The sequence below is a fragment of the Delphinapterus leucas genome, chromosome 10, assembly GCF_059928025.1.
Source record: "Delphinapterus leucas isolate spDelLeu-1000000601 "Yukka" chromosome 10, BTC_Dleu_Yukka2, whole genome shotgun sequence".
NCBI lineage: Eukaryota > Metazoa > Chordata > Mammalia > Artiodactyla > Monodontidae > Delphinapterus > Delphinapterus leucas.
In genome coordinates, this window is record NC_143138.1 from 25,820,277 (window position 1) to 25,845,054 (window position 24,778).

The 24,778-nt window shown below is 43.5% G+C and overlaps 1 protein-coding gene across 3 annotated transcripts in view; it reads right to left on the minus strand.

The window, feature by feature from the left end:
• The window catches only part of PAQR8 (progestin and adipoQ receptor family member 8), a 35,677-nt gene extending 19,319 nt beyond the window's left edge, over positions 1-16,358 (minus strand). The window contains exons 1-3 of one of the 3 annotated variants that reach the window (XR_002645779.2): positions 15,754-16,358; positions 13,468-13,686; positions 12,407-12,965 (exon numbers count right to left, since the gene is read on the minus strand). The gene's annotated coding sequence lies outside the window, so the exon portion shown is untranslated. Of the gene's footprint in view, positions 1-12,406; positions 12,966-13,467; positions 13,687-14,739; positions 15,267-15,753 lie in introns of those variants that run through there. The other 2 variants (XR_016394589.1, XM_022582110.2) reach the window with 2 other exon arrangements.
• Positions 16,359-24,778: the final 8,420 nt, after the last annotated feature.

Sequence of the window (24,778 nt, forward strand, 5' to 3'; positions counted from 1 at the left end):
TCCTTGTTTCTATGTCAAAATCTCAATCTTGGCTTTGACCATCATATATATATGTGAACCTCCATGGATGAACCTGGAGGACATTATGCTAAGAGATATAAGCCGGAGACAAGAAGACAAATGCTGTATGATTCCACTTATATGAGGTACCTACAGTTGTCAAATATATAGATAGATAGATAGACGTGTGTGTGTGTGTGTGTGTGTGTGTATATATATATATATATATATATATATATATATATATATATATATAAACCTTTATCCAAGCTACTTAGGACATTTTTCTTTTGGCTGAGCCATGAGGCTTGTGGGATCTTAGTTCCCTGACCAGGGATCGAACCCGGGCCCCCTGCAGTGGAAGCACGGAGTCCTAACCACTGGATCGCCAGGGAATTCCCCCTTAGGACCTTTTGAAAGCATTTGCTGAGTTTACTATGTGCCGTTATTATGTTCAATATTATTCAGATGGAAATTCTGAAGCACCTGGAGTTTAATTTGTTTTTGACAGCTCACAAGAAATCCATAAGAAAACCAAGGAGAGAACCCATAGTACACAGAAAACTTAGTCATTACATGGAATGGGGCTTATTTAATGCCCACAAGGTTATCTCTGCTCAGCTGTAACAAAGATACCTCAAAATGAATACAACCCACAGAGAGAATTGAGCTTCCTCTACAAAACCTATTTCTATCCCATGTTCCTTGTTTCTGTTCAGTAAATCGCTTCAGCCAGGTGCTCAAGTCAGAAACCAGAGATATATTTTTCCCTCATCTTTACCTGGTGCTCCTCTTTATCTAGTCGCCAGTAATAGTTATTATAGTAACTCAGTATAAGGAGCACTTATTCTACGCTGGGCACCGTTCTAAGTTCTTTGCATGTTATTAACTCACAATCATTCCTCACAATTCTATGACATGGGATTTATTCTTCCTACCTACTGTACAGATGAGGAAAGAGGTTAAGTGTCTTGCCCAAGGTCACCTAGACAGGAAGTAGTGGAGCCAGAATCCAGAACCAGGTAGGCTCACTCCAGAGGCCATGCCCTGAATGTCTACCCTATTCAGGAAGTGCTTTCTGTTCCAATCTCATTTATTGAACATCATTCTAAAATGCATTAGTTCACCTTCCTAAATGTGTAAGTGATAATTTTGATAATTCAGAACTGTCCAGGTCCTTCATCTCCTTCTGGATGTCAGTGGTCATGACGCAGCTTGGATGATGGAGGTACCGATGGTCAAGAAGACTGGATGGTGCCTGTGGTGAACCTAAGGATTTACTGGGAAGTTGTTCTTAAATAAAAGTTCTAACAGGACTTTATTTTCTTGTGTTTTGATGTTTTTGTCTTCAAAGTAGAATATGTCAGTAAATATTAGTTTAATTGAAGACTTTGATTAATCAAAGCTACCCTGAAGTAGATACTCGGTCATTAATATCAACAAGCCACAGCCATTATAAACACCATTAAGAAACGGACAACTTCTCCTTTGAAGTTGTATTGATCTTGGAGGTAAAGTGAGCTGCAAGGCAGAAGGCCCAAATCCTACTCTCCTCAAATTAAATGAATCACATACTTAAAAATAAACCACAATCCTTCTGGCACCAGTAGCGCCATCTGTAAACTTAGAATATTAAAGGCCAACAATTTGATATTTCTGAATTAAAGTTGAAGGGAAAAAAAAAAAAGAATGTCATTACAAGCCTAAGACAAGATGACTACAGGTCCAAAAAGTGTCACTTCCAAGTTTTAAGCTTATTCAGTGTCTAATAGCCAATTATATAAGCTCACCATCAAGTCAGCATTCAAATAAGATGCTTTTAAACTCCAAAGAGTGCATTCTCAAGTCCCAGGGTGCCGGTAGAAAACAAAAGACACAGTACCAGCCAGAAGCTATTCCAGCAAGTTCCACAGATCATATGGTCTTGGGAAGAGACAAGCACTTATTGTTACGAGAAAAGTTCAAGGTCAGCACAGTACTTGCAGTTCCACTGCCCCAGTGCTCCCTTCCACAAAGGATTGTAGTATCTACTGAAAAGTTGCAATTATTCCCCAGCTCGCTATTTCAGCCTCACAGGCCACTTATCCACACCAGAGAATTCAAATACTTTGGACGTTCCTGAATGACAACAGCAAATGATGTTTTTTGGCTTATTTTATATGATGTCCTAAAAGATGGAGAAAGTAAAGAATAATAGTAAGCCAGGGGCTTCCCTGGTGGCGCAGTGGTTGAGAGTCCGCCTGCCGATGCAGGGGACACGGGTTCATGCCCCGGTCCCGGAAGATCCCACGTGCCGTGGAGCGGCTGGGCCCGTGAGCCATGGCCGCTGAGCCTGCGCGTGCGGAGCCTGTGCTCTGCAACGGGAGAGGCCACAACAGTGAGAGGCCTGCGTACCGGAAAAAAAAAAAAAAAAGTACACACTTAGGAGAGGGATTCTAAATCTAACCTGATTTTTTGAAAAATACCTTTAGAATACTTGGTCAATCTAATGCGTTCTTTGACCTATACGGTTTTCCCCCTCTCCCTTCCTCTGCCCTCACTATACTGTTGAGATTTCTGAAATGGAAAAAGTACCTCTGCCGGTCCTTGCTGCTAAGTCAGAGCACTCCAAAATGAGCTTTTTCTTGCGAAAAGACTTTTCTTGACGTTTTCTTGTAAAAGAATGTACTGTTGATTAAAACAAGAGAAAACCACACACACGCACACCAGCCTGATCTTAACCTCCCAGACAGCAGCTCGGCATCCTCTGTTAACCATCCTGGAGACAGCCAGGCCTGCAGCAGCCCTTGCAGCTTCTGCCTGACCAGCTTATCAGAGGGTAACAATTTCTGGTGACTACAGATGGGCCCAAACCATTCCTTACAGCCCTGTACATTATCTATAATATAGTCATAAATACTTATAACATCTTCTGTCAAGGAAGTCCCGTTGCTTCACAGGCATTATCTTAATGCCCTCCAAACGTCTTCAAACGGATGTTAGTCAGCTGACAGTGAGTTAATTATAACCAGGCACTAAATTTCTCCTTGCATCTCATTAAACTACACTGAATCTAAATTCAACTTAATACAACTGCCCTACCAGATTAGGAACTCCTAAAGGACAGGCTTTGGGATCCCATTTCCTTTATATTCCCCTTGGGCATTAAACATTCTGGTTCTCCATAAAAAGGATGGCTTTAATTAGTCTTACTGACTCACCAACCAAATTACAAACCCAATCTACAAACCCACTATGGGTTGGAAAGGAAGAGTCACGACCTCCAATTCCTCCGTGAACCGTCAATGTTTAAAACATTTTCCCCATCATCTGTTTTCCAGAAAGGGTTTAGCATGCTTGAGTGGTAACACATCCCCTCCCTTTAATCTGATTCTTGGTGAAAGAGGAGAGAGCTGGTCCCTTGCTGTTAGGGACCCAATGTGACCACAGGCAGAAAGGCTCAAGAGATTTTAGTGTGGGAAGGGCTTTAAAGACCACTTACTTAGAAAAGGGCACAGAGGTGTCAACCCTAGGCCACACTCTCGGTAACTGGCTTCCTGGGGTCCCACACTGAGAGGCATTCAGGCCCCGGCGAGCTCCAGAGAAGATGCTGTGATCAATGTACAAGTCTGCCACGGCTCCTGGGGGACACCAGGCTCAGAAGGGGGCCGTGGCACAAAGCCATGTATTTGCCATCCCTGAGCTGACTCTATGATGAAGAGCTAGCAACTCACAGTCTACTATTTTCCTTAGTTTTCAAAAAGTAGAAGTCCCAGCAATCATAAAAAATTATTTCAGGGACCTCCCTGGTGGTCCAGTGGGTAAGACTCTGTGCTCCCAATGCGGGGCCCAGGTTTGATCCCTGGTTGGGAAACTAGATCCCACATGCACTTTCCAACTAAGAAACCCGCATGCTGCAACTAAGAAGTCCGCATGCCGCAACTTTAAAAAAAAAAAAAGATCCCACGTGCCACAACTAAGACCTGGCGCAGCCAAAATAAATAAATAAATAATTTCAAAGATTTGCAATGGCAAAGGTTTAAGGAAAACAGATGTTCCCTGAAAAAGACACAGGCTGAGGTCCTCACAGACCCAGAAATTGTTACTGTCTGATAAAGTGGTCTCATGGTGTTCCCAGAGAGAGTCAAAGGTGGAATTTCTAGGCTCGTCCTCACCTGCACCCTGACAAGGACCACCATTTAGTGCTTCACAGGTGAGAGGATTAAGAAGGGCTGGGTAGTCCTCCAGTGATTACATGGCTTCTGTGATTGGACTTCATGGAGAAGGGGGTAAGAAAAGAAACTGAGGTTTGAGAATCACTTAAAAGTCAGCGATTCCCAAAGCCAAAGGAAAAGTATTAAACAGAAAAGTCAGTGTGATGCTTGTTTTGATAGGAAAAAATGGAGAATCAATTTCTTGAACTTGAACTAGCAAAGCTCCTGATCAGTCAATCAATGGTCAATCAACGTGTTTTCTGCTCTGTTCTTAACCCTGATGGGCCAAAAGGGTAGCCACAAGGCAAATGACACGGTTCCTTTCCCCACCAGCTTATATAATCTCTCTCCCTCTCCCCTGAGGTGGGCTTGGACGCCTGAGGCCAGGTCAGATCTCTGGAGAGACAGGTGGCCTCCCAACATCTACTCTGTGTTGTCAGCCAACCACTCCCAGGTGAGGGGAAGGTTTTTGGCAGCAACCGTAGTACAGAGCAGGCAAGATACCTTAAGAAAAGGCCAGGGAGAGGAGGCAGACATGTGATTCTGGAGACAAATAAACACAATTAGCTGTGCTAGAAACGAACTGAAAAGACTCAGTGGGAAGACTATGATTCCTTCTGCCAAGAGAGAAAACCAGAGGAAAATTCATTTTAGAAGAAACCTTTTACTTCCCTTGGCAGCCAGAGCATGACAGTCATATTCTCTGTGAAGTCCTTTTCATTGTGGGTTTCTCCACCCTTTCAAACACTAGCACGATAAGGGTTTGACTGCTTTGTCAGATTTGCTGCCCAAAGAGGATCCATTAATATTTCAGGCCAGTCCTTTCATTCCTTGAGATGACAAGTCTAAGACTTTCACAGCCATTCTAACCCTGTGTACCTAAACAGACCCTGCTTGCAGCAATGACTGGGTGGTTGAATTCACAGAAATCAATAGTGTTGTCCCTGGGAGTTTATTTTCCTGCTTCCAGGATCTAATTCCACAGTGCAGGATTAGCTAGAGCAGAGGGGTCTAATGGCTACCTTAACACAATGTGGTGGTTAACAGGACAGGCTTTGGAGTTAGGCAACTTGGGTTTGAATCCTGACTCTGCCTTGGATGACCTTGGGCAAATAATTTAACCTCCTTGTGTCTCACTGTCTTTACCTATAAAATAAGGATAGAGTGGTACCTAATAGGGTTGTTGTCATGTTTAAAGAATTATGATAAAAGAGCCCTCATCTTTTAGAAATGCATTCTGAAATGCTCCCAAATCATGAAATGGTGGCTTAGGTTTGCTTCAAAATCATTTGGAGGTAAGGTGTATGTAGAGAAGTTGGCCATGAGTTGGTAATTGTTGAAGTTGGGGATGGGCACATGGAGGTGTATTCTACTATTCTGTGCACCTCTGTCTGTCTGAAATATTCTATAATAGAAAGTTTAAGAGAGAGAGAAGATAATACAGGTAAAACTGCTAGCACACAACATGCGCTCAACTAATGCAATCTGTCCTAGGTCAGAGAGGGTCTTGAAGCTGTCATTTCTAGGTTCAAAAGGAACCAGGATCACAGCTTGCCTCTCTAGAGACATGAGTTGGCTCTGGGGCCAGCAAGATGGGGGGGTCAGGGGGTTGCAACTGAGAACTTCACTGTCACTCTAGGCCATCCATTATTGCCCAATCTTTTCATCATCAAACCTGTTTTTTTTTGTTGTTTTTTTTTTTGCCAAACTGTGAGGCATGTAGGATCTTAGTTCCCTGACCAGAGATGAAACCTGTGCCCCCAGCAGTGGAAGCGCGGGGTCTTAAGACTGGACCACCAGGGAAGTCCCATGAAACCTGTTTTAAAGTGATTATTATAAGTTCTCCATGCTTTGAAAGTTTTCTAAATCAACATCCATTAAATGATTCATCACCCTGTATCTTTCAGCCAGATACACCTAATCACAGGCCAGAGTTTAGATGAGCTGGCAGGTGGCTCCAAATGAAGCTACTATCACCCCAGCCTAAAGCAAAGGACTTTCAAGTTTTAATGGTCTGTGCACAGCTGTTTGACACACATATACAGTATGTGGTTTTGTAGGCATATGAAATCATGAAGATGGGCTCAACGCACTATCCCCAGCCCCTGCCCCCCTGAGCTTATGCTTTCAATAGGTTCAGGGAACCACATATATAAATCTAGTAACTCCAAGCTTCCGGAATCCCTTAAATAGGGTGATGAGCTGGGCGGACAGGAAATCCCACCCTGGACCCATTCCAGGTTACAGATGCATTGTAAGGGAGCCCTTTATTAAACCCAAACTCATCTGCCCCAGGCCCTCTCAGAAATGAGGAATCTATAACCAGCTCTGATACTTACTAACTGTAGTGGCCTTGAGCAAGCCACTTCATTTCTTTTTCTCATTGGTAAACTGGAATCTCTCTCTCCTAAACTTGTTTAGGGGAGTAGAGACAAGGTTAAAAAAAAAAAAAAGCGCATTGCACAATGCCTGACACACAGGAATTGTTCAATACACAGTAGGTATTTTATGTTTCTGTATGCCTTCATGCACACGTGGGTGTATTATCATTACCCCCTTTGGAATTAGGTCAATATATCTAGACACGATGGTCCTCCAGGCCATAAGACATAACACAGCCACATAATTATAAATAGTTTTTCTTTTTTTCTTTCATGGGACAAAATTGTGCACGTACTTCATGAATTAACCTGAACCTCTTCGCCACAATGAGATTTGATGAACCAGTTTCTACCTGCCTGAAATGCTGCCCAGTTTCAATGAAATTCTTGGTGCTTTACCTGAACCTGTCTGTTTGGGTGACATTCTACCACTGCAGCCAATTCCAACCCAAGCATTAGTCCATGCATGAAACTGACTAATGCTACTTTATAAAGTGCTCAGGCTTCCTGGCAACTCAAGAGAACAATATTGATGCCCTTATCTTGCTTAAGTGCAGGAATAGAAAAGCTAAGATGAGACTCCTGGAATGAATTCTTTGGATGGAGTGAAATACACCAGGGAGAATATAAATTTCCTAATTCAAGAGCCACTACACTCATCATTGATTTTACATCCTCCTCCTTTTTCTTCCATATTTTATACAACGAATTTGAGTCTAAAAGGAAAATGAGAAGATAGTTTTCACCAACAAAGTTTCATTTCTCACAAAAGTACGATCTACAGGCAATATTCAGCAGAGTATGTGTATTTTCATTCCATCTTCAAGTGGTCTGGGTAAGGGTAGCCCTTCTCCAGTTTCTAGACTATAGACTTATCTTGAACCTCTTGGGAAATTCTCTCAGACTCCAAAGAGCAGGTGCAAGAATAGGGCAAATACATAGTTTCAAGCTACTGGTGAAAAGCAACAAATTATCTATTCCTTAAGAATTGAGGTTTTTTTTTTTTTCTTCTTTGCTTTTCTTAATCTTGGACTACATCACCCTAAGATGCCCTTAATGCTAGTGTCTCAAGACCAACAAAAACCTCTTAAATCAAGAACCCTAGCTCTGATCTCCTTTAGGTTCTTACAGTCCCAGGAACCAGCTCAGCCTGGAAAGGGGGGAGAGCTCGGTTCTTCTCTGGGTGTGTGCGTCTCGAAATCTCGAAGTCTCCCATTACCTCTACCATAGACTAACATTTATTATAATTATTATTAATTCACTCATTCAACAAGCCCTGCTCTGCTATAGTATGGAGTCTTCGTCACATAAGACAACAGGGTCAGTTTATTAGCAATCTAGATGGTTTGGAGCTTGTACCCTTCCAGACACGCTGAGGACGAAAGACTTCCCTAAGCCCCAGGCTTAACTCAACCTGATTGTCCAACCCAGGTGACTTCCAGCAGAGGGCGGTTCCCCACCTTTGGGGAAGTGGGGTTCTGGATGTCATGTGGGATAACATGAGGTCTTTTTTTTCTTTTTTAATTAATTTATTTTTTAAACATCTTTATTGGAGTATAATTGCTTTACAATGGTGTGTTAGTTTCTGCTTTATAACAAAGTGAATCAGCTCTACATGTACGTATATCCCCATAACATGAGGTCTTATTCTTCCACTCTAAGCTCCTGAGTACAGCCAACCAGCACCTTCTACTTACACATGGCCTGAGCTTCGCTTCAGCTCTGTGCACAGGTATGAAAAAGCCTTGAGGAATCCTTTCCCCACCTACCTCTGAAGCAAAACATCCTCCCTACAACTCAACTCCAAACTGTCACCTCTGTAGGGGCAGGGACTGCATTTGGGTTCAACATTCCATCTTTACCCCGTGTTCAGCATAGACCCTGGCCCTGGTAAGCCCTTAATACTGACGAATGAATGAACAAACGAACGAATGAACGAACAAGATATCCTTTGCTTCTCAGACCACTTCCCAGAAGTCCATCAAATCTCACTCCACAGGGTCACTGTTCAGGTTCCTTCTCAGCCAGGACTACCCAGGCCACACATAAGGTTGGCACTCCTAACCCCCAGGTTGCTCAAGGGTCAACTGTACATTTCCTGACATCAGTAGATGTTCAGTCAATAGTTATTATTTTGATGTATTATTTGAAGTTGCATCAAGTTCATGCTCCATCTACATCAGAAGAGACAGAAAGGTGTGGTGGATGGAGCCCTGTAGCAGTAATCGGAAGCTACTCAACCTGGGTCTGAGTCCCTGTTTTTGCCCTTTTCTCACTGTGACTTTGACAAATTTCTTACCATCTCCAGCCCCAAGTTTCCTTCATCTGTAAAAAAAAAAAAAAATCAATATGATATCTGCCTTCCATGCCTCACAGGGTGGTTGCAAAAGTTGTATTTGACAAGGTATATAAAAGCACTTTGAAAACTGTCCAGCAGGGCTTCCCTGGTGGCGCAGTGGTTGAGAATCCATTTGCCAATGCAGCAGTCACACGTTAGAGCCCTGGTCTGGGAAGATCCCACATGCCACGGAGCAACTAAGTCCATGTGCCACAACTACTGAGCCTGCGCTCTAAAGCCTGCGAGCCACGACTACTGAGCCCACGTGCCACAACTACTGAGGCCCACACGCCTAGAGCTGGTGCTCCAAAACAAGAGAAGCCACGGGAATAAGAAGCTCGCAACGAAGAGTAGCCCCGCTAGCTGAAACTAGAGAAAGCCCGCATGTAGCAACAAAGACCCAACACAGCCAAAGATAAATAAATAAATAAATTTATAGAAAAAGAAAAATGAAACCTGACTTGGTTCTGTACACAATGGGTTCAAAAGCCAAAGCTGTCTATTTAAAGCATATAGTCCCTGGATTTACCAACCAGACATAATACTAAGAGTTACCATTCACGGGGCACCTCTGTGAGCTAAGTACTTTATATACACTATCTCACCTATTCCACAATAGCACTTCAGACTTGCATTTTATAGACACTCAGGTTAAGGAACTCACTCAGGGTTGTTCCAGGATGCTAACACAGGTTGGTCCCCATTCCAGGTCCCTTGCTCTAGTCTAGGGTCTCTCAGCACTACTGACATTTGGGGCTGGAAAATTCTTTGTTGTAAGGGGATGTCCTGTGAATTATACTATACCTAGCAGAATCTCTGGCCTCTACCCATTAGATGTCAATAACATCTCTCCTCTTCCCAGCTGTGAAAATCAAAAACATCTCCAGACATTGCCAAATGTCCTGGTGGGTTGGGGGGCGGGCGGATGCAAAAACACAGCCCCTGCTCTTTATTAAGAACCACTGCTCTAGTCTAAACCACGCTGCTGTATTGTTTTCTGGGTGTAAACCACCATTCAGAAGAGAGACAGAGCAAGGGCCAAACACTGCTATGGAGGTGATAATCAGAACACTCTGGGAAAGTATGGAACAACAATAATAGCCCCCTATCCTATGGTTATACAGTGATCCCTCAGTATCTGTGGGGGATTGGTTCCAGGACCCTCCTCAGATACCAAAATCTGTGGATGCTCAAGTCCATTATATACAATGGTATAGTATTTGCATGTAACCAACCCACATTCTCCCATATACTTTAAAAACATCTCTAGATTACTTATAACACCTAATACAATGTAAATGTTATGAAAATAATTGTAAATACAATGTAGATGCTATGTAAAGTAAATGCTACATAAGTAGTTGCCTGTGCATGCAAATTCAAGTTTTGTTTTTTGGAATTTTTTTCCTAAATATTTTCTGATGTTTATTTCAATTCACAGTTTAAGGCAAGACAAGAAAATTTTAAACATGAAATTTTCCTCTGCCCTTTGGCCTCCTCCCTCCCCTTTACCGTGCATTGTGCATCTGCATTATGCATTAACCGGACTCCCTAGTGGCAGAAACACCTGTTCAAACATAAAGATCAATTGTTCTTCTGACTGCCACCTAACTCTTTAGAAGATAACATTCCTTTGTCAGTCCTTAAGGGGTCATAATAACACACCCTCACCTTATACCTGCAGACATCTTTGGTGAGCTTTATGTACAATACCAATATATCATTTCCCTTAAAGACAGCGATTAATGCAGAACAGACTGAAGAGATGACCTGGGGAGATACTGGGCCACACCTAATGAAAGCTCTTCACTTAAATACTTATGACCTTGTGAATGCTACTAGCTATATTACTTGTATTCTGCCTATTGTACAAGATGATTGCTTCTTGCATCATCAAATGTGTGACTGAGCCGCCAATAAAATTAATGATCATTAGTCGACTTGAAACGACTGATCAAAGATATAGTTCTACAAAATCAATGATTATAATAGTGTAACTCTAGATGTGGGAAGAAGCAACAAGAGGGAACCACTTCCTGGACCATAACGGAATGTAAGACAGGTGATCCAGAGGCTTTTGGCCACTGGTACCAGGGCCTAGTCCAGTAATAGCACGTTGAGTGGCTTATCAACCAAATCCTCGTCTGACCTGGGAATGAGCATTCCTAGAGCTGTGGGACAAAGTGCTCACGAAATGCCTCCGAAACCTTGGTCAAAATTAAGACTAAAAGGGAAGGGAGTGTAAGATGAAGAATGTTGCCACCATCCATTTCTACAAGGAACAAGTCATTGGCCACTGCAGTCGCTGACCTATGCAGAACACCCTGAAAGGAATTCAGGGCGAAGGTCAGGATGAGGCCTTTTGTGCTGAGGGAAAACTGACAGAACCGGCCCTCAGGTAGTTAGATATTTTCGGGAGAAGATTTTATGAATCCAGTGTTTTGCATCTTCCCATACTTAGAGGAGCACTAAAACCATTAACTAAGGTACCTGTTCCTCACAAATAGCAGTCACCTCTACCAAGATGCGTGCTTGGTTGCACGTACCCCCTTCTCCAAAATCACATCTATACTGGCCTCCCCCTTTACCTCTTCAGAACAGTCCTCAGAGCTCTCTAAGAGACTGTCCCCTGGGTTATAATCCTCAGGTTGGCTCAAATAAAGATTTTCCATTTCTTTCTCAGATTGACTATGGATTAATATTTTTTTAACATCTTTATTGGAATATAATTGCTTTACAATGGTGTGTTAGTTTCTGCTTTATAACAAAGTGAATCAGTTTACATATACATATATCCCCGACTATGGATTAATTTTTTTGACATTTCCATCCACAGTTGGTTGAATCTGAGGATGCAGAGTGCCCCCCCCATCCAGCCCCTACAGGGAAGGCAGACTGTGTATCACTTTACAATTCACTAAATACTTTTAGAGCCCTTATCTCCTTTTATGGCATGTGAGTGCATAGCAGGATCTAATCCACGTCAAAAAATATGAACACTATTGAGAGATCTATATATTTAACCTTCTCCAAGAAATTGAGGGAAAAGAACATGCAGTGAAATCCATATTAATCCTTAGCCCTATAAGCCATTAGGAGAAAAAATACTCTTGCTAATGCATTGTCCTAAAAGAGCACATTACGTGAACTTCTGGAGGAAGAAATCTGTTTCTCATACCTCTGACTCCTGAACAAACTTCGCTGAAACGCAGAGAACTCTCACTAAATGTCGAACATTCCATGAAACCTCTATTTCATAGTAACCCCGAACCATTGGATTAAAAATTATGATAAAATTATTTGTATGCAAATATTTTTAATAAAATTCATAAATCTGCAAAAGATTAAAGTCGATATTTATGGAAGAGCTGAGAACATAGTGCCAGGTTCTTCCTCCCTATCATTTAAAAAAAGCAGAACAAAACTCGTTTAACTGAAACAAATGTTCCCCAGAATCATCCCTTTCAATATATGCCAAGAAAACTATAGCTACGTCGTTAGAATAATATTTTATTGGATCAAGGGAAAAAATTACAGGAGAAGCTTTTAAACAATTTTCCTTCAGCTCTTGACCAAACTCTTATACCTAACACACAATCAAAACAGGACTGTTCGTTTTTTAAAACATCAGAATTCAAAATAAAGTAGCTTGTTCTGGTTGCAGTAAAGGCGACTCCTTAAAAACTCCTGAGAGGCTAGGAGAGTAAAAACCAGGTGTTCTCATTGACAAATTGATTTGCAAAGCCCAGCCAAAGGGAATGTCATTACTTGGAAATGATAAATTTCTACATGGCTTAAAAGGAATTTTAATACAAAACTATCAATAAGCACTATTAATAACACAAAGAGCAAGACTTTATGTATGGGGCATTGACCTCAGGGCTCTATATGCATAATCTTATTTCATCTTCATCACAGTCCCATGAGGTACCTACTTACTACATCTTCATTTTAGGGTAGAAAAACTGAGGCCGAAAGAGATGGATAACTTGTCCAAGATCACAGCTAAATCAAGATTCAAGCCATGGCTATATGAAGCTTTGGGTTAACAACCTGAAAAAAAATTGGGAATTTATGGAACCAATGGCAGAAAAAGGATATGTTAATTTTTCACGCTGTGTGCTATGGAATTACAAAACTGAAATGGATTTTCAGAAATCATTCTCTTCCGCTTGATTCTATATAGATTCTTTCACATAAAAACTCAGGTACCAGGCATTAATGACCCATGGGGTAAGTGACTTTCTGACTACATTTTTTTCTGAAAAAACAAGTCTTTTGTTCATCTTGCTTCCTGTAAAAATGCAAAGGGATGGAAACTGCCTGGTAAAGAGTACATGGAAGGGGAAAAGAAAGGCTTATTTTCTCCAGCCCAATAAGCCATAAGGTATAGCAAGGTACTATAGGGCCAGTTTTTTACACACATGCCAGAGCACGAACATCCAAATGAAGGTTGCATTTCACAGCAACTACTTTACAATCCTAAACACATACATTTACTCTTTACTGGATGACCCCTGTAGACCTGCTAGTCCTTCAAGAAGACTTTCATTACCTTAATGGACACACTTCCTATTACAACCTCGATTCTCCACCACAGTTGGCTCCACACAGTGCTTGGCTGTTTCCCAGCTTCAGAAGGTTTGCCATCACAGAGGCAATTCAGTCACCGTGTTGCCAGCTCTGAAGGCAACTCCAAAGCAGGAGCTCCAAAATTATTCTCAGCAATGACAGCATCACTAGAATTAGTACACAGCTGGCCAAGCCGAGGCTTCTGAAGGGGAGAAACATGCATTTATTTGAATGTATAAATACTGGCGTATTTATCCTAACGTTTGGATAAAGAATTGGAAGAATCAGCTAGCTCTACGTCCAAGTGGATAAATATGCTAACGCAATAATAATAATGCAGATTTTGGTTCAAGGTTCTGACCACCCGCTGGTGAAAATAAAAGAAAAGCTTCTCCTGAAATGATACCTGTGAAATGAATAGATCACTCTTCCACTAACTTGCATAATGACTGAAGAGCTTTGCTTTTCATGAAGGGGGGGAAAAAAGGGCCCAACATATGCTAGTTGCCAAAAATCTTTGGTCCTCCCAGGAAGCTCAAATCTCAGTGTGCATCAGAAGATGGACCTATATCTACAGCAGAAAAGAAAGGGAATGGGAGGCATCTCTCACCCACTGCCCCTTAAAGCCTAGGAACCTTCTAAGGGAGAAATCCACTTAACAGGATTCCCAGGGCCCTGGGTCTTCCAGAATTAGCTGTTATATCAAATAATTAAACTAATTACAACACATAATTAACCATACAGGATATGTTAATATGTCAATATTATTTAACTAATTAAAGGGAGCCAGGCACCCAAGACAAACAACAGAAAAAAAAAAAAACCAGACAGGGTACGGGTCGTTTGTTTATCTTCAGAAACTCTAGAATGTCCATCCACTGAGGTCCTAAGCTGCCTAGTGCCCTGCCGGGTGACTTGTTCAAGGGTGTAGCAGCTCAGGGGTGGGTATAGGCTGTGCACATCCTAAGAGGGCAGTCAAGGGCAGTCCACCTTCCATGCAGGTAACTCCTATTAACTCCAGTAAAGGGAGCCCTCGCCAAAAGAAACAATCCAACACTGTACAGCACTCCTCGTGTTTACTCGGCTGTGGAATGCAATGCATTTGTGGGCGGTTCGGGTGTGCATGTGTGCAAGAGAGCGCCTTCCTGATTTTCTTCCAGTTTTTACTCAGAAACTGCCTCTCAAGAGTACAGGAGAGGGGGCAGCAAGTAGCACATGTGAGTCTAAAAATTACACACACACACGTAGAGCTTACCTGTACATTTGAAAACTCACTCCAGAACTGTTCTTTTAAGCCCAGACTCTTCTCATCGGATCCCTGGGCAAAATCACTTCTAACCCAGCTCAGAAATACGAGGTGCAACCAAAAGCCCGTCCGGCCCGCGGGTCTCCCTTTTGTGAGTCTGTGCCTGAGGGCCCACAGACGTACAGGGCGCTGCGGTGCCCGCGTGGGGTCAGCGAGGTTCGCCCCTCCCTGGTCCCCCCGCCCAAGGTCCCAACACTCCCCGAGCTCGCCTGGTGCGGGGTCCCAACCTGCCCCCGTCTGGGGTGGCCCGTCTTGCTCTCTCGAGTGGGTGCCCTCTCGAGATTGCCATGACCCCATTCCACCAAGGGGATTGCGTCCCCTAGGCCGAGATGTTTCCTGAGTCCCCGACGCACCCCTCAGCCCGCCACCTCGGACCTCCGCCGCGGCGTTCCGGCCCTCCAACCCCCTATCCTCCAGAACAGAACCCCAGGCTCCCCGCACGACTCCGCTTCCCGCACCCGCCCTCTCGGAGAAGCCCCCTCCATCTTTCCCCGGAGAAGCCACTCGCCTCGCCCCACCCTACGCTTTCCGGGGCTCCCCTCCCGCCCCGCCCGCCTCGGGCTTCCTCTCTCCGCACTCCCTTCCCGGGTTCTGCTCCCCTCCGCCCGGAGGAGGGCGCCCCAAGAATGCCGACAGGGCACCCCTCATTCCGCAACCCTCCGGACCTCTCCAACGTCAGGATCCTGACCGCTCAGTCCTCCAGGCTCGGGCTTCGGGACGCCCCAACTTCGCCTTCCTGACCCGCCGCCTCGCCCTCAGGGCTCCCGGACTCCCCAACCCCAGGGCACTGACTCCCCGCCCCCGGGCTCGGGTTTCTCCACATCGCGACGCTCCTCCGGGCTGGGGTCTGGGGCTCCCCAACGTCGCGAGCCTGACATCCCCGAGCTTGCGCCCGGGGTCTCCCCACAGCCCGGTCCTGACGCGCCTCCCGCCCCGCTCCGCGCCGCCCGCCCCGGGACTCACCGGCAGCGGCGGCCGAGCCCGTGCACTCAGCCCAGCCCGCACTCCCGGCCCGGGGTCCCCGCTCTCAGCTTCCTGCAGGCTGCAGAGACTGAGGCCAGCGCTTCTCAGCGGAGCGGCAGGGAAGAGGGGACCGCGGGGGGCGGGCTCCGCCCGGCTCCGCCCCTTCCCGACCCGGGGGCGGGATGCGCAGACCCGCGCGCGCCCACGGCCGACGCGGGTGCAGCCGGCGAGGAAGTTGACTTACGCCTCTTCCTTCCAGCCCGGTGTTAGGTCCGCGCAGCCCCCTTAAAGGCCCAAGGGGACGGGAGAAAAAGAGACTAGTCTACCGCTGTCCTGTTCTTTCCAAGACCCATCCCAGGGGGGCACTGCCGAAGTCTTTCGGGAGGGGGAACAAACAACAAACTTCATCTTTTATCTTAAGACTGAATTCAATCTACTCTCACCACCCGAATCTGCACATTAAGGGCCATTCTGCCTATGAAATCATGTTTTGACACACCCAGGAGGGCTATTGCAGACACACTTTCACACCCCTGAGATACAACCTCGAAGGACTTATGCACCACAGGAACACACCTCTTATACTGACATGCTAGCACCCACTTCTATACTCCTGTCTCTTCTAGCGGGTACCGATAACAGTGACCTACTTAAACAAGGGGGGGAGGGGTGGTCAGGAGAGGAAATTCCACATTTGGTCCCAGACTTGTCCTCCCCACCCACAATGCTGTCCATATTTTACCATAAGAAAAATACACTTAAGATATAGGAGCATCGGTACATCCCTGGCGGTCCAGGAGTTCAAGACTCCGCACTCCACTGCAGGGCGCTCGGGTTTGATCCCCGGTGGGGGAATTAAGATCCCGCATGCTGCGCCACGTCAATTAACATATCAAATTGGCTTTTCTGTTAAAAAAGCAGTCTTCATTATCCGGAAAAAAAGAGAGGCCCATCAGATCCTGGGAGGATGGTCCACACCAGCGCTGTTCTAAGAGATTCATTTAATTCATTTCATGACTCTGCTGAGACAGGCAGGCCCGACTCTTGTCTGTTGAAACCTGGCACTTTTCCATTATATACTGTATGAAATCACTTATATGTGGAATCTAAAAAATAATACGAACAAATGTATATGCAAAACAGAAACAGACTCACAGGTATAGAAAACAAACTTGTTACTGAAGAGGAGGGGCAAGATAGGCCTATGGGATTAAGAGATTCAAACTACTGTGTATAAAATAGATAAGCAACGAGCATATACTGTATAGCACAAGGAATTATAGCCATTATCTTGTAATAACTTAGAATATATTCTTCAAAAATACTGAATCACTATGCTGTACACCTGAAATTAATGTAATATTGTAAATCAACTATACTACAATTTAAAAAATTGAGATCGGGCTTCCCAGGTGGCTCAGCAGTTAAGAATCCGCCTGCCAGTGCAGGGGACACGGGTTCGGAGCCCTGGTCGTGGAAGATCCCACATGTCACGGAGCAACTAAGCCTGTGCGCCACAACTACTGAGGCCACGTGCCACAACTACTGAAGCCCACCCGCCTAGAGCCCGTGCTTCACAACAAGAGAAGCCACTGCATTGAGAAGCTCACGCACCGCAAGGAAGAGTAGCCCCCGCTCGCCACAACTAGAGAAAGCCTGCGCGCAGCAACGAAGACCCAACACAGCCAAAAATAAATAAATAAATTTTTTTTTAAAAAGGTAACTATCCTTTAAAAAAATAAAAAATTGAGATCAAACCAAAAAGTAACAACAAAAATAAAATTTGCTTTGCTAAATACACATAACAAAATTTAAAACATTTTAATTGTGGTAAAATATGCATAATATAAAATTAACCACCTTAACCATTAAAAAAAATATACAGTTCAGTAGTGTTAAGTACTTTCACATCCTTCATGCCTTTTAAAACTACTTGGATCTCATACTGGCCCCTTTCATTTCCTACTCTGAGATGATGGCCCACTTTGGTAACTCTGGAAAAAAGAGTGACCTTATTATTATTTTTGAGTCATTATAAGAGGCTCTTGGATCTTTCATAAAAGAGATGACATAAAATTCCTATTTTAAGCCAAGAAAACTTTAAGCATAAACCTTTTTCTCTGTCCTTTGGCCTCCTCCCTCCCCTCTACCATTCATTGTGCATCTGCATTCTGCATTAGCTAGACTCCCCAGTGGCAGAAACACCTGCTCAACCATAAATGCCAGTTGTTCTTTGGATGTCAGCCATGTAACTCCTTAGAAGATAACATTCCTTTGTCAATCCTTAAGGGGTCACAGTGACCCACCACTCACCTTGTACCTGCAGATGTCTTTAGTGAACTTTACATACAATAACAATATGTCATTTCCCTTAAAGACAGCTATTGATGCAGAGCAGACTGGCAGACTGGTCAGATGACCTGGGGAGATACTGGGCCACACCTAATGAAAGCTCTTCACTTAAATACTTATGACCTTGTGAATGCTACTAGCTATATTGCTTGTATTCTGCCTATTGTACAAGATGATTGCTTCTTGCATCATCAAATGTGTGACTGAGCCGCCAATAAAATTAATGATCATTAGTCGACTTGAAACGACTGATCAAAGATATAGTTCTACAAAATCAATGATTATAATAGTGTAACTCTAGATGTGGGAAGAAGCAACAAGAGGGAACCACTTCCTGGACCATAACGGAATGTAAGACAGGTGATCCAGAGGCTTTTGGCCACTGGTACCAGGGCCTAGTCCAGTAATAGCACGTTGAGTGGCTTATCAACCAAATCCTCGTCTGACCTGGGAATGAGCATTCCTAGAGCTGTGGGACAAAGTGCTCACGAAATGCCTCCGAAACCTTGGTCAAAATTAAGACTAAAAGGGAAGGGAGTGTAAGACGAAGAATGCTGCCCACCGTCCATTTCTACAAGGAACAAGTCATTGGCCACTGCAGTCGCTGACCTATGCAGAACACCCTGAAAGGAATTCAGGGCGAAGGTCAGGATGAAGCCTTTTGTGCTGAGGGAAAACTGACAGAACCGGCCCTCAGGTAGTTAGATATTTTCGGGAGAAGATTTTATGAATCCAGTGTTTTGCATCTTCCCATACTTAGAGGAGCACTAAAACCATTAACTAAGGTACCTGTTCCTCACAAATAGCAGTCACCTCTACCAAGATGCGTGCTTGGTTGCACGTACCCCCTTCTCCAAAATCACAACTATACTGGCCTCCCCTTTTACTTCTTCAGAACAGTCCTCAGAGCTCTCTAAGAGACTGTCCCCTGGGTTATAATCCTCAGGTTGGGTCAAATAAAATTTTCCATTTTTTTTAGATTAATTATTGTTTAACTTTTTTTTATCCACAAAAGACAGAATAGTCTCTAGTATATAGAAATTCATAGCTAATGTCCCTCCATGCAACACTCTCATATGGCAACAAAATTTTGACCTGTGGTTTTTCAAAAGCTGGAAAGAGGCCAGATCTTGGATTGCAGTGTTTCCTCTAAAAGAAGAATGCTAAACTCTTACTGCAATCCACATTCTATCAGACACAGTGCCCTTTCAGACTGCTCTTGAAAGCCACAGAACAGGCATATGCAACATGATTAAAAAATAGATATGCAAGACTAAGGGGCTATTTTTGTCCCAAGCTCTAAGGAATTAATTTGGTCCATTTTATACTGTGTACATACCACACTGACAGTGTTTTTCTGTCATTTCTACTGTGTGTTTACATAGAATTGCTTCTCCAAGAAGTCCAAAGTGCAAGTGATGACATCATATCCCTAAACTTCATAATTTTATGTAAAGTAGGAAAGGGGTAAGAGATGTTAGCCTTACTGTAAACATGGAGACATGGAAGTGTGATGTAGTTAAACCATCTGCCTGGAATGTCTGGTATACTCATTTATACTGGTCTATCCTAAAAGAAGACCAACTACAAGACCTACTTGTGAAAACTTACACAAGAAACAGAGCTGTTTAAAAGCCCTAGTTATTATGGTTTTCTTTTCACATATGACAAAAGACTGAGGGCCATTGACTTCTTTGTGATGTTGGCAGAGAAAAAGAGAGGCACTTTGCGATGAGGTTAGAAGTGTGGTCTTGGAAGGGAGACCTTTCTGAGTCTGTGACCCAGCCCCACCACTTAGAGCCTTTGGTAAATTATTTAACCTTTCTGTGGTTCAGGCTCCTTATTTGTAAAATGGAAATAATCATAGCCACTTCATGCAGTTATTGCTAGAATTGAATGAAAGGCACACATTAGCCACTCAGCATTGTGCCTATCACAGAATAAGGGCTTGATAAACGTGGGTAAAAAGGCAATAGTTTCATGTAAGTGGTTGCTTATAGGATCCCTGATCCAAGTCTACTTGAAGGAAAGATGTAGGGAATGGCATGGGAGGAACTGGGGAAACTTAAAGATCTATATTTTTAGCCGTCAACAGAAATAAAAACAGATAATGTGAGTTTCAGTTTTATTTGGGGACTTACTGAGGACTATAGCACAGGAGACAGCCTCTCAGATAGCTCCAAGGAACTGTTCTGAAGAGGTCAGTGTCGATGTGATTTTGGTGAAGGGTATGTGCAATCAAGCACACATCTCGGAGAAAGGGCTGCTAGTCACGAGGAACAGGTATCTTAGTTAATGGTTTTAGTGCTTTTCTAAGTACAGTATGAGAAGATACAAGAATTTGAGTTCATAAAATTTTCTCCTGAAAACATCCAACTATCTGAGGACCTGTTCTGCCAGTTTTCCCAGAGCACAGAGTGCCCTGAATTCCTTTCAACTTGTATTGCATAGGTCAGCGACTGCAGTGGCTACTGACTTGATTTTTTTTTTTTTTTTTTTTTTTGCTGTGATGCATGGCATGTGGGATCTTAGTTCCCCCACCAGGGATTGAACCCGCGTCCCCTGCGGTGGAAGCACAGAGTTTTAACCACTGGACCTCCAGGGAAGTCCTGACTTGATTTTTGTAGAACTTGATGGTGACAAACACTCTTTAGCTGGTAAACCCTTAAGTCAAATCTATCTATTCCTTAACATTCCATCATCAGATAGCTGCCCATACTTAGCTTTTCTATTTACATACCCTGCCATCTGGCCAACTGGGAAAGTGACCATGACACTAATTTCACCAATTTCACACACAGGATGCTGATGAGCCGTGGTTGAATCAGATTGAAAATGAAAATAATGATTTTCTTATATTGTGTGTCTGTCTATGTTATCTCATTTAATAGTGGAATGATAAGTTTCATTAAAGGCTAGCTTGATTTCGTCTGGTGTGGTTCATTCCTTTTAATTTTTTCCCTTTTATTTCTTTTCCTCTTTTTAAAATAAATTTATTTATTTATGGCTGTGTTGGGTCTCCGTTGCTGCAAGCAGGCTTTCTCTAGTTGTGGTGAACGAGGGCTACTCTTCGTTGCAGTGCATGGTCTTCTCACCGCAGTGGCTTCTCTTGTAGCGGAGCATGGGCTCTAGGCGCCTGGGCTTCAGTAGTTGTGGCACGTGGGCTCAGTAGTTGTGGCACACGGGCTCTAGAGCGCATGCTCAGTAGTTGTGGCACACAGGCTCAGCTGCTCCGCGGCATGCAGGATCTTCATGGACAAGGGCTCGAACCCGTGTCGCCTGCATTGGTAGGCAAAACCTTAACCACTGCACCACCAGGGAAGCCCCTATTTTTTCCCTTTTATTTCTTAATAATAACTATTAATTAACAATTCCGGGAGCAAACCAATTAACACAGGTAGACAAGAGAGACAAGATGCAGAAATTGCTCCTGGGACCTCAGTAAACCTGAGCATGTTTGAGGTTGTGTGGCATTGCATCTGATCTCCCCTTTAGGTAACTAGTTCCTGGTTGAAGAGTTACCAATGGCAAACTGAAAAAAAATGAATGATAAAGTGACCAAACAGGAAACCTTCATATTATTAATAAAATAACATGAATTGCTAAATCCCAGCAACATTTGATGTGTACAAGGGTTAATTTTAACATTTGTTCCTAAATGAGACTTAAATTTAAGACATACAGTATGTAATTGGATCAATTGTAAATTACCACTTACAATTACAGTATGTAATTGTAAATGGTAATTTAAAGGCAAATAAACATGTGGATATTAAAATATGAGGCCTTTTCTTACTCTTCAGTAGAAATTTGCAACTAAAAATCCTCAGAGTAAAAAGCCCCAGTGGCTCCCCTCTTCAAAGGTCCTGAAAACTGTGTTTCTTCCATTCACTTTGCTCCTGATTCTTAATCATTATATCCTGGGGTAGGAGTGTGGGGGTGGGGGGGTAGGGGATGGGGAAAATCAGAAAAATTGAACTTCAGAGACTGATGTCAAAAGTTTTGAGAAGTAAACGTTCTTCAGTCTGCCCAACTCCAATTCAATTCAGACTGAGTTCTAAACGAAGATTTTGGAAGGAAATTTCTCAGATTTACTAAAGAAAGAAGGCCATGTGAATTTACCCAGGATGGAAAACTGAGGTTGAACCTTTGGACTTTGCCACTCCCTCGTTGGTGTGTTGCTAGGGGTGGTACATACCCTCTGATGGCTCATTTTGGTCAATCATCTGTCATCTAAATTAGGCCGATGAGCAAAGCCATCCACCATCCTCCGTTGAACAGCTGGGGCTCAGAATCCCCTGCAGTGGCAGTGTTCAGTCCATAGATTTTTAGCTGATTTCTGTCTGGAGGACTTATCTTGGCTCTCAGTTCCTTTAAATAGGATGGAAAAATGAAAATGGCAATTTTGGACAAGAAGAGTAACAATTGCACTATTCATGCTTGATTCTGGTTTGGTTTCAGAGTTTTAATGATTTAAAAAAGAAAAAAAAAAAGCATTGCATCAATTGACCAGTTTAATTCAGCTGGTGTTTACTGAGTCTCTTTTCACTGCTTAGGGGGGAGCTAGGGGGAAGAACTGGCCTGTCCAGATGAGACTGGGATGGGACAGCTAAGTGTTGGAATCTTCTCCAGTTCATATTTATGCCTCTCTGAATGAGCTCAGGGACTTGGGTAATGAGACATAGCATCTTTTTTTTTTTTTTGAGACATAGCATCCCGAGCTGACTTCTCTTACATCGTTACATCATTTTGTAATTCCCCATTTACTTCTTTAGCTCCTCCATTGGACTGTAAGCTTCTAGAGAGCAAGGTTTATGTACATGCTATTAATTGCCAAATCCATGTGACCTAACACATAGTACACGCTGGAAAAATATTGTTGAATGAATGAACCAAATAACATGAACGCTTAGCATATTTGGAATTCAGTTAGACGAGGAGTCCACGATCATTTACCCCAGAACTCTTAGAGGATGCTAGAACGATCTAGAAATGGACTAGAAGGGGATGTGTCCTAGGGGTGGAAACAACGACAAGAAAAAGCAGTTGAGGTGAAATGCTTTCCCATCTGGGAGAAGGGGAGAGAGAAGGACAAATAATGAACAGGGTTAATTCTGGGTCCCTAGTAGGATGTGCTGCAGAAAAGACGACTCAATTTTTTTTTTTTTAAGTAACGAACTGAACTGAAGTAAACTGAGTTGTAGGCATGCAGCCTACAGAAGGGGCATCCAGAAGAGTTCCAACTAAAGCAAAAATCTCCTTCTTCGTCGAGTTGAATTTCTCTATTTCTCTGATTACCCTTCCCACTAACCTGGGATCCTTCAGCCCTGAGGACAACAGGGAGGAACCTGAAAGCCACTCATGTGTGGGACGCAACTTCACTAGGTCTTTCTCCCCAAATGTTCCTGAGAGACTCCAAGAATGATGTGACAGCCTGGGGATCTGTACCAGAGCCTTAGAATCCTGGCAATGCCAACCAAAATTTCTAGCAGGAAGCTTACAAGGCAAGTAGTCCCTGGGATAAGATATAACCACTGAGGGAGGCCTGACCAAATTAACTAGGGTCCATGCATGAGACGGAATGCTGTACAGTCTTCAAAAATTGTAGGGACTATATGGCACAGAGAAACACGCTCCTGCAGTTCTGTGGTTTGGTAAAACTAAGCAGGTTATAGTGAAGTGTGATCCAATTTTTTTAAAGACATATATGCGCTACAAAAAAAAAAAGAAAAAAGGTTGTACCCTCATAATGATTATTTCTAAATGGTGATATTCCCAGAAAACTTAATTTTCTTTTTTATAATTTTCAATATTATTCAAAAATAGCCTTAATAAAATAAATACACAAATGAATGGCTGTTGTTCATAGTTCTGTACCTAAGTATACTTCTCATGGACTATAATTAAGTGTAGATTATTACAGGACAGAAATATAATAAAGTTAATTATAGCAATTGTAGGGTGCTTTGTGGGCACTGTGCTTCTGAGCTCATAACAACAACAAACGAGAATCTTTATTCTCTTTTTTAAATAGATGTTAAAAGAGGTAACCTGCTCAAGGCAGCAATGAACTGTGTCAGTCACTTCATCATCAGTGGTACCACAGGAGCAGGTGGCAGGGAAGTCAGCCTCAGCGCGCTCAGATTCCAGGATCCCGAGGTTCTTGGAAGGGACATGTGTGCAATAGGCAATGTGTCCCTTCTCTTCACAGCCACTAACGGGCATGATTTTCTCCTTTGACCTGCTCCTTTGGATCCCTTCCTCCCACATACCCTGTTTTTGTTTTGTTTTGTTTGCGGTACGCGGGCCTCTCACTGCTGTGGCCTCTCCCGTTGCGGAGCACAGGCTCCGGACGCGCAGGCTCAGCGGCCGTGGCTCACGGGTTCAGCCACTCCGCGGCATGTGGGATGTTCCCAGACCAGGGCACGAACCCGTGTCCCCTGCATCGGCAGGCGGACTCTCAACCACTGCGCACCAGGGAAGCCCCCCACATGCCCTTTTAATGGTGCATTCAACACTTGTCCCTCTATTAACTCAGGGCTGGAGGACAACTGTGCCAGCTGATCCAGTTTTATTGAGATTGAGCCCAGTAAACTCTGCAGCAAGATGAGGCTTGGCTGCTTTAAGTCTCTCCCCCTCATCATTCTCTTCCCTCTCTCTCTCTCTTTTTCTT